At 38.5% G+C, this 8,523-nt stretch overlaps 1 protein-coding gene and 1 long non-coding RNA gene across 3 annotated transcripts in view; one reads left to right on the top strand and one right to left on the bottom strand.

The window, feature by feature from the left end:
* lrmda (leucine rich melanocyte differentiation associated) overlaps positions 1-8,523 on the top strand; it is a 268,869-nt gene that overhangs the window by 10,750 nt on the left and 249,596 nt on the right. The gene's annotated exons all lie outside the window — the stretch shown is intronic.
* Positions 1,050-7,177, bottom strand: LOC122996858. The gene is made up of 3 exons (XR_006407093.1): positions 6,933-7,177; positions 5,912-5,964; positions 1,050-2,092 (listed from the first exon to the last, which is right to left on the bottom strand). It is a non-coding gene; the product is annotated as an uncharacterized LOC122996858 (long non-coding RNA).

The raw sequence follows: 8,523 nt of genomic DNA, 5'->3' as shown, positions 1-8,523 counted from the left end.
ATGTCATTTTCTTTTTATGGAGGAAGCAGGGGGTGAAGGCTCAAGGCAGATATGGAATTCAGGTTTGGGGGTAATCTCCCATATACCACAGTGCATAAATCTGCTCCATTGATCTCTGGAATCATGCTTCTATTGACAAGAGCCAGTCTCTCTTTCTGAAAAGTGATAACTGCACAGGGCAGTTGCTCTAAACATTTATGGATGACATTCCTGCCTTGGTATGGACCCCTGCTCTGTAATAGCTTTTAGCATCATGTAACACTCCTACGTGTGAGTGAATGCACAAATGTGTCTGAGACCCTGCTGAGTAAGTTTACGCTCGCTGTTAATCATTGTCTGGGCCAGCTGGCTGTAGCCACTGGGCAGGTGGGCCTGTCAGGTTGACAGCCTCAATCATGCAGCACTGAAACCGGAGCCATCAGGAACGACCATGTCCCTGGTGTCTCTCAAGTCCCACGTCAACTGGTGCTTACCAAGTGCTATTTTGACTGATACTTTAGATAACAGTGCAGTGTGTTGAACTTGCCCAAGAGCAGTAATTAAATCCCAATAAACAGACACATAAAATTGAAAAGGAAGACATGATGTTTTTATTTTGTCTCTGGTTTCGTAACAGTGAAACTTTAGTTGGATTAATACACAGCCCAACAGAATCGGATATCTTTCCCCTGTGTTGTAAATGTGGTCTTGACTGAGTGCTGTACTTGAAAGGGAAATTCCAGTATTTGTCTACCTGGGTGCTTTTTATGTTTTTGTCCATTATGACTACAGGTCATGAAGACATTTACTCCATTGTAGAAAACGAGGACTATGGCAAGAGACCCTGAAACACTTGTCTTTTGAGTCCAACCGAAAAAACCAAGCGGCACCCACAACAGCTTGAGGCTGAAGCCGATGCAGTACTTCCGCATTGGCTTCACCAATGACTGCAGCCACCAATGACTGCTTGATGCTGGCCCTCAAAAATCCCTGGCTCCAGCTGACTCCCATTTAAAAAGTGTTAACTTCTCTCTAGAAATTCAATAATTTCTTTCAATGAGTCATTATGGTCTCAGTCGCTAAAGTGTACTGGTGGTCATTTTGGAAATCATTGCTCCATTAATAAGATTTGAGGACTTATAGTAACTTTAATGTCTGATGTGTGGGTGTTGATTGACAGCTGTGATTGACATTTCGCTCACCTGCTGCTCTCCTCGGCTCCGAGTCAGACTATCATCGCAACATTTCAGTAGTTTTAATGATTCTTGATCATGATACCTGCTGTGCTAGCACAGTTCAGCTAAAGTAGCTAACGCTAGCCCAAGTGTGCCCTACTAAGCTAGTGTTTGCTTCAAGAGAAGTAACAACAAACTCAAGAGGGTTTGTTTTTTTGTCTGTAGGTTTTTCGAATTACACAAGTAAAATGACAACCCTGCAGTTTTCATTAACTACTACTACACAATTAAGTTGTAGTTAAATGCTGTACTTGTGCTGTGCACTTTACTTCAAGTGCTACAGGAAATGCCAAGGAACTCATTTGTGTGTTTACTTTCTGGCAGACAGTCATCAGCATTGTTCCTTCCAAGGTCGGCATTTCTAAAAATCTCTTAAACATTGGTGGTAAGTAAAATGTCATCATGATCAATAGTCATAATGTCTAAAAAATATGAGAATAACACCAAGGTTGAAAAAGTATCAGAATTTCCTTTCAGGATATTAGACTACTAATGTGTTTGTTCCAATATATTTACCTGGAAAGACCTTGCTGATAATAACTTAGTATAATATGATTGTCACACACCCAAAGTTTCCTCATCTAAAGGTCTTCTTTCAAACCACAGTGACATCTGACTATCTCATTGATGGACAGAGGGTCAAAGGCATTTAGCATTTTCCACTGTAAGTTAACACTGAAGAGACAGAAAGCACTATGCAGCCTGTTCTTCCATCCATCGCCCTGAAGTGGCTCTGACAGGCAAGCATCTGTGCCCTGAGGAGCTGACAAGTGTCCTGTGAACTGGAGAGGAATGCTGGGACCCAGGATTAGCACCATGGCCCAGGATGAGGATGTTCTGTGGGCTGTGAGGTTGAGGACAGTTTGGGGCATTGTGGACTAAAAATGGACAGAGGAGGAACTGAGTTCTGTCTGCTGCAGTATGTCACAGAGCAGGAGTTAAATACTGTACACATGAGACGCAGACAGACAATGATGTTTTCTTGTTGTTTATTATTATTAATAGTAATAATAATAATAATAATGATAATAATAATAATAATAATAATGAAGCAGAAGAAGATAAATATTCATAAGATTCGGTCATTACCATGGCAATGTCACATGATGCACGCTTCTTACCCTGTGCTATCATAGACACCCAGAGCAACTGCTCCGGTTGTCAATCCACTCCAATGCTAACCTGACCAGGTGCTATAAGAGCATCAGTCCCATTGGAGAACGGAGGGTGGGAGGACTGGAAGTATTTTCCCCACTGTCAATTGTCATGTTAAGGTTTTCTTTTAATAATATGATATCCTACACCTTCCTAAACTGAATTGCAAGAACTGAATTTGAATTGTGAGAACTGAATGTGGAAGTGGTCGAATTTTCAGTGAGGATCAAACACAGTTTCAGAGCAACTGAATTAATTTTCATAATATTACATTCAGTTTCAAGTTTATTGGAATTCAGTTCCAAACTAATAAATTCAGTTTCAAATTATACTATTCAGATTCAGTTTTTCAATGCAATTATTCAAGCTGAGCCATACAAATTCAAATTATGTGATTCAAATTCAGTTTTTTAATGCAATTATTCCAGTTAAACAATACAAATTCAAATATAAATGATTCAAATTCAGTTTCTAGTGACATGTTTCTGCCCATACCTACTGGATATGCTTATATCCAGTCCAGGCATCTTTGCAGCCTGGTTTTTTTGCTCAAAGATGATTAAAGTGATTATAACTACTCATACGCTGATACTGATGTTTCTAATTTGATAACATAGCCTGTGGCATTTTGTTGACAACTGGCCATGGTATAGGCAAAGTGGGATAGTAATAATAATAATGAATAATAAAAGTAGTTGAGTTACAATTAATTCATTCATACTACTAGTTTTTGTTTATTTACACACAATTAGAAGTAGAAGTACATTTGTATCTTTATTGCACATATTGTCCTCCAGATGTTTATAAAACAGGTTTTGGATAGCAGAAGGCTCTACAATACCCATGAGCCGCAGTCACCTTTGCTATGGAGAAGAAGCCAGTGCATAATGTAGAAACTTTTTTCAGTTTTAAGGTGAAATTGTCTGTAGCACAACATATGAATACAGAGGACACGTTTCTACCTAGGAATTCTCATATATCACAACTGAAGTTATCCTTTTAACCTGTGTTGTGTGTGTTTATGTGTTTTTCTTTCATTTCCTGGCACTGGCAAAGTGGGATGACACCTGGGTGCCAACACAACAATATATAGAGCTGACAACAAGCCCACAATAACTACACAAGCTGGAGTTCACATTTATTTTTCTGTTCTGGTGGGTCACGGTGGCCCAAAACCTGCATTGTCATGTTTATACACAATTATATTAATTAGACATTCTTTCATATTTCAGATTTTTTAAATAATTTCAAAAATAAAGGTTGACACACTTACTGATTAATTTCTTTTTTGTGTAATTTTTTTTCTTAAAATGTCATATCAATTTCAACAGGAAGTTGAATTGAAAACTAGAAATATTTATTTAGGTTTATGCAAAAAGATTTTGATAATAGAATTCATGCACAAATCATTCATTCATATTGCGTGCTTTTGTTTATTTGCACACAATCATTGGTTACATAGAGACAAATCATATATAAATATAATGCCTGTGGATCCTTGTGTTGTAGGAATACAGATAAATGTAGTTTGTTACTTATGAAACAAGATGTAAGAAGTATATTTGTATCTTAATTGCACATATTGTGTTCCAGATGTTGATAAAAGGGTAGCCCCACAACTGAAGGACCTCAGCCAATAAAGTGATGGCAGCTAGTTAAGTTGTTTGTAATTTGTTGTTTATAGCTTGTGTGCGCTGTGAGGTCACCTTTAATTATAGTCAAGGGAAGCATAAAGGCATGTAAGCATATCCAGTAGGCTTCTGACAGAAATGCATAGGCTACTATTTACACAACCCTGGAGATTTTTTGGATCATTATGATTCTTGGCTTTGGGATTATATGACAGCATGACATAGCCCATTCAACCCTGTTTTCATCCCATTTATGTGGCCACTGTACAAGATTTGATGCAATTTAGTGTAAATACAGGTTAGGGTTAGGGAAGGGCATTGTGCTGTGGGTGGACTTGGCGCATTCGACTCCTGTTTTGGGTTGTCTGCCGTGGTTAGGCTTCATTCCATTTCAAATTGCCACCGATCGGCCACAATCACAACCATCCCAATCCAAATGCCACTATCTCTGTCAACAAAAGGCGTTTTATAGCCTGTGATTGTAAAATGGGAAATTGCTAATTTAATTTTCCATGAATATGTGGCTGAGGATATTTGAAATGAAATCATCACTCTTAAAACGTAAGAGTCTTCCTCACTTAATATTGAGCCATGTTATCCAATAAAACACTCCAGCGTTGTGCGTGCGAAGTGGGGACTCCATAAAGCACGTGCACACTAAATCTTAATCCGTTTGGAATAAATTCTGCAATTACAATTTTGTGACATGTAACATAAAGTGGACTAGCTTCTTCTCCATAGCAATGGTGGCTGAGGATCATGGGTAATGTAGCCCTCTGCTATCCAAAACTGACAGAAAAAACTTGATTTCTCAGAATCAAAGGAGAAATAATTCAAACTGATGACCATAACATTGACCTATCGTTTTGGTGAATTATCAAACAGACTTTTATGTTTTTTGTGTTGAGAAATATTGAAAATATCATATCATTAAAAGAAAACTTTAACATGGGAATTGATAGTGGGGAAAATACTTCCAGACGGTGGGTCCTCCCACCCTCGGTTCTCCAATGGGGCTGATGCTCAAAGCGTCTCATAGCACCATGGTTGAGTTAACACTGGAGTCAATGGCCGGCCAGAGCTGATGTTTTGGGCATCAATGAATGCCTTGCAACAAAGTACAGGGAACCACAAATATTTATTAAACACAGATGATGTTGGAGCTCTAGTATTCACGTGATTTCAAATCACATCAAACTGAATTATTTGCAAATTCACAATAAAGCAAAAGGTCACGTTAACCACACATGAGCATTGTCATCATATCATAGTTAACAAAGTCATCATTCCAATGCGGGGGAGTGGTCTTCACAATCGTTTTCATCATCAACATTTTTTGAATTATTATTATTAAAAGGGAAATGATAGAAGAGGAATATAAATACCTTTTCAATAACGTAAGGGGAAAAATCTATTTGGCACATCTAAAGCTTTGGCATTCCTTCAAACCTCCCTCATATCAAAATTACAGTTATATCACACACAATAGAATGATTTTAGAGAACAAAAAATTGTAACTAAGGAAATTCAGTCAAATGACAATAAAAATAACCATAAAAAATTTCTAGACTAGAAAACATTAGCCACCGCCCATTGCATGACATTGTTGAACCAGGACGTTTGTGTGTCTACTACGACAATGCTACGAATGCTAATTGATTTTCCATTGGCATTGTTTCCACAGTACCAGCACGTAATTTTAACACTTTATGTACCACCACCACATAATGTGGTGTTAAGAGTTCGTGGTCATTTCACGTATTTCTGTGAGATCAGGTTGTAAAAATGATTTCTTCATTCTGACCCTGTTATCACAATAGATTGTGTATAATAGAGTAGATTAGTACAGCTGAAGAACAACATCCTAAAAGGATTAGTTCAACTTTGTGGGAAATGTGCTTATTCACTTACTTGCCAATAGTTAGATGAGAAGATAGAGTCCACTCTCATGCCTGCCCATTGTTCTAAAGTGAGGACACAATTAAATTAGCTTAGTTTAGCATAAAAACTGAAAACGAGGAAACAGCGAGTCTGGCTTTGTTCAGAGGTAAAAATTTTTTTTAAAAAAATCCACTAACCGACACAGCTAAAGCTCACTGAGTAACATGTAATATCTTGTTTTTTTAATCCATACAAATAAACCAAAGTGTAAAACAAGTTGTGGTTTTACAGGCCATTATTTTGTTTTTTGAGCAAATTAAACAAGTAAAAGTGTTAATTAGTGAGTTTTAAAGGTGTTACTATGTTGTTGTTTTTTTAATCTTGGGACATAGCCAGCTAGCTGTTTGCTCCTCGTCCATTCACACCTGTTATCCACCCTCAGTAGATACAGGCGTTCATGTATACAAACTCTTATCTCTAATACACATGAAAACTCACGACTGTGTTGTGAGAGATCGCAAGATGAGTGATTAAAGTCAGCAATGAATTAGCAGCTCCAGTGTGCTGGGAGCACGTTGGCACAGTTTATAAACGGCTTGAAAACAAACCAGCTTGGCCTTTCTTGAGTTTCACACGGCCATCAAACTGTCAGGTCCAGGAACAGGCATCTACCCTTTAGTGTCTCCTCATCCCTTGCTGTGCCAGTAAATTCTCTAAAGAGCACTTTACTTTACTGCAATCCTTTAGCATTACACTGACAGCTATCACAGCCCTCCTCTTTCTCTCAACTTACGTGTATAGAATAGCTGCTCTCATAAATCTCTAAGAGACATATTAATTAAATAGTCGAGGATGATGGGTCATACTTACTTTCAGTACTCGGTGTAGTTTTGGAGAATACTCTAAAGCTGTTCTTTATTAATGTTGCATAAAAGGTTAAAAAGAATCAAGGGTTTGGACACATAAAGCTACGTATTCCTCTGCACAGATCTTGTTCCTTCACACTCATCTCAGCATGAATTCTTTGCGGCTCACAACAACAATAACTCACCCCGGTCTTGATATTATCTCCTGAGCCCAGTTTCTCCACCGAAGTTACAGTGAAATTTGTGATCCTGTGTAATGAGAGTTGGGGGTGCCACAAGAAATCACACTCATAAAGCCAGGCGCTGTAGATTATATTGACAGCATACACACATGCACATTGCACAAATATTCACATCACTCACAGCTCTGTTTCCAGTTTTCTGTTCAGTGCTTCGTTCCTCCAGGCAAGATTTAAAAAAAAAAAAAAAAAAAAAAACGTCAGTGACAACACATCCTACTTGGCCTTTAAGACCTACATAAGTGGCGCTGTGCTGAGGCCAGCTGGGTATTAATAGTTGGCATGGGAAAACATAAATTATTGCTCTCTTACCAAAAATGTCATCCAATCCCTACCTCTACTTGTCAGGCTTGTCCTCTTGAACTGCTCAGTAAATCAAACCATATGTTCTACTCCAAGAAATATTCCAAATCCACAGGCTCAGCAATTACCAAATCAACTTATCAACCAATCCCCATGCCTATCAAAGGGAATAGAGAAGTAATTGTTTCTCTAATGTGGCCTGTGTCCTCGACACTGTCCTCTATTCTGTAACTGGTGTCCACTTTTTCCAACTGTTTAATAGACACTTTCTGTCTCTAAGGCATTCATTAGCTGCCACATCCTGTTGTCCGGCCTGTCACAACACCAGTGTTAAAAAGAGATACCCAGGGCCTATTTTGAGCTGGGATGACCTGGGGGGCAGTTGAGCATGAGGGCAAAGTGTGAAGGAAAGGACTGGCATTGTGTGAACACAAGATCACCATGCGACTGCCATGGCCTCAGCTGCTGTGCACAGTTGGTGCCTCAAGTGGCGGTGGCCATCCTGATACACCAAAAGCTGATGGTTGAGAGTGTATTTCAACCTAAATCAGCCAGTTTGTATGTTTTTATGGAGCCAAAATGTAATTAGATGTGTTGGGGAAAAGAAGACTGGTTGTTTAATAGTGGTGCCATTAAGAGATATAGCCCATAAGTCGCATTGATCTATTTTAAATTTCCTCCAACCATTTTCGGATATGTTGATTTTTATACTGTACTCTGAAGGGAGGAAAGGCAAGAGAGGCAACCTAGGTAACTAAATCTCTGTATGTTGTATTATCAGCCATGGGCGAAGATTTGGATATGGATGGTAGGGACATGTTCCTACCAATGTTAAGGTGTAACTGAATTGTCCCTACCAATATTTTCACCAATTCCAAACGTTCTTGCCATTTTAAATCCATATAATGTTACCAGTTAGATCTCTGCAAGTTGCCAGGTTTTTGTGTTTTCTGCAAAAAAGTGGGTTATTATGATAAAGACTGAAATAGGGGGATACTCGACTTGATTATCTGGCAACGCTTCAAACTGTATTACACGTTTTCGACTAGCTGCAGCCCAGCAGAGGTCTGGTAGTGGTAGAGTCTATGATGAACAATGGTGAACTTGAAGCAGTTAGTATTTATTCATAGCTTAAATGTTTTAAACATAACAATTGAAAACTTCTTTACTGGGCAAAACTAACATCATATTTACATTTCAGGCATTAGATGATTTACAGTTCTTGGTCAGACAT

This window comes from Thunnus albacares, chromosome 14 (genome assembly GCF_914725855.1).
Source record: "Thunnus albacares chromosome 14, fThuAlb1.1, whole genome shotgun sequence".
Classification (NCBI taxonomy): domain Eukaryota; kingdom Metazoa; phylum Chordata; class Actinopteri; order Scombriformes; family Scombridae; genus Thunnus; species Thunnus albacares.
The sequence above is the reverse complement of the archived record's forward strand: the minus strand, read 5'-3'. Positions and strand labels throughout refer to the sequence as shown.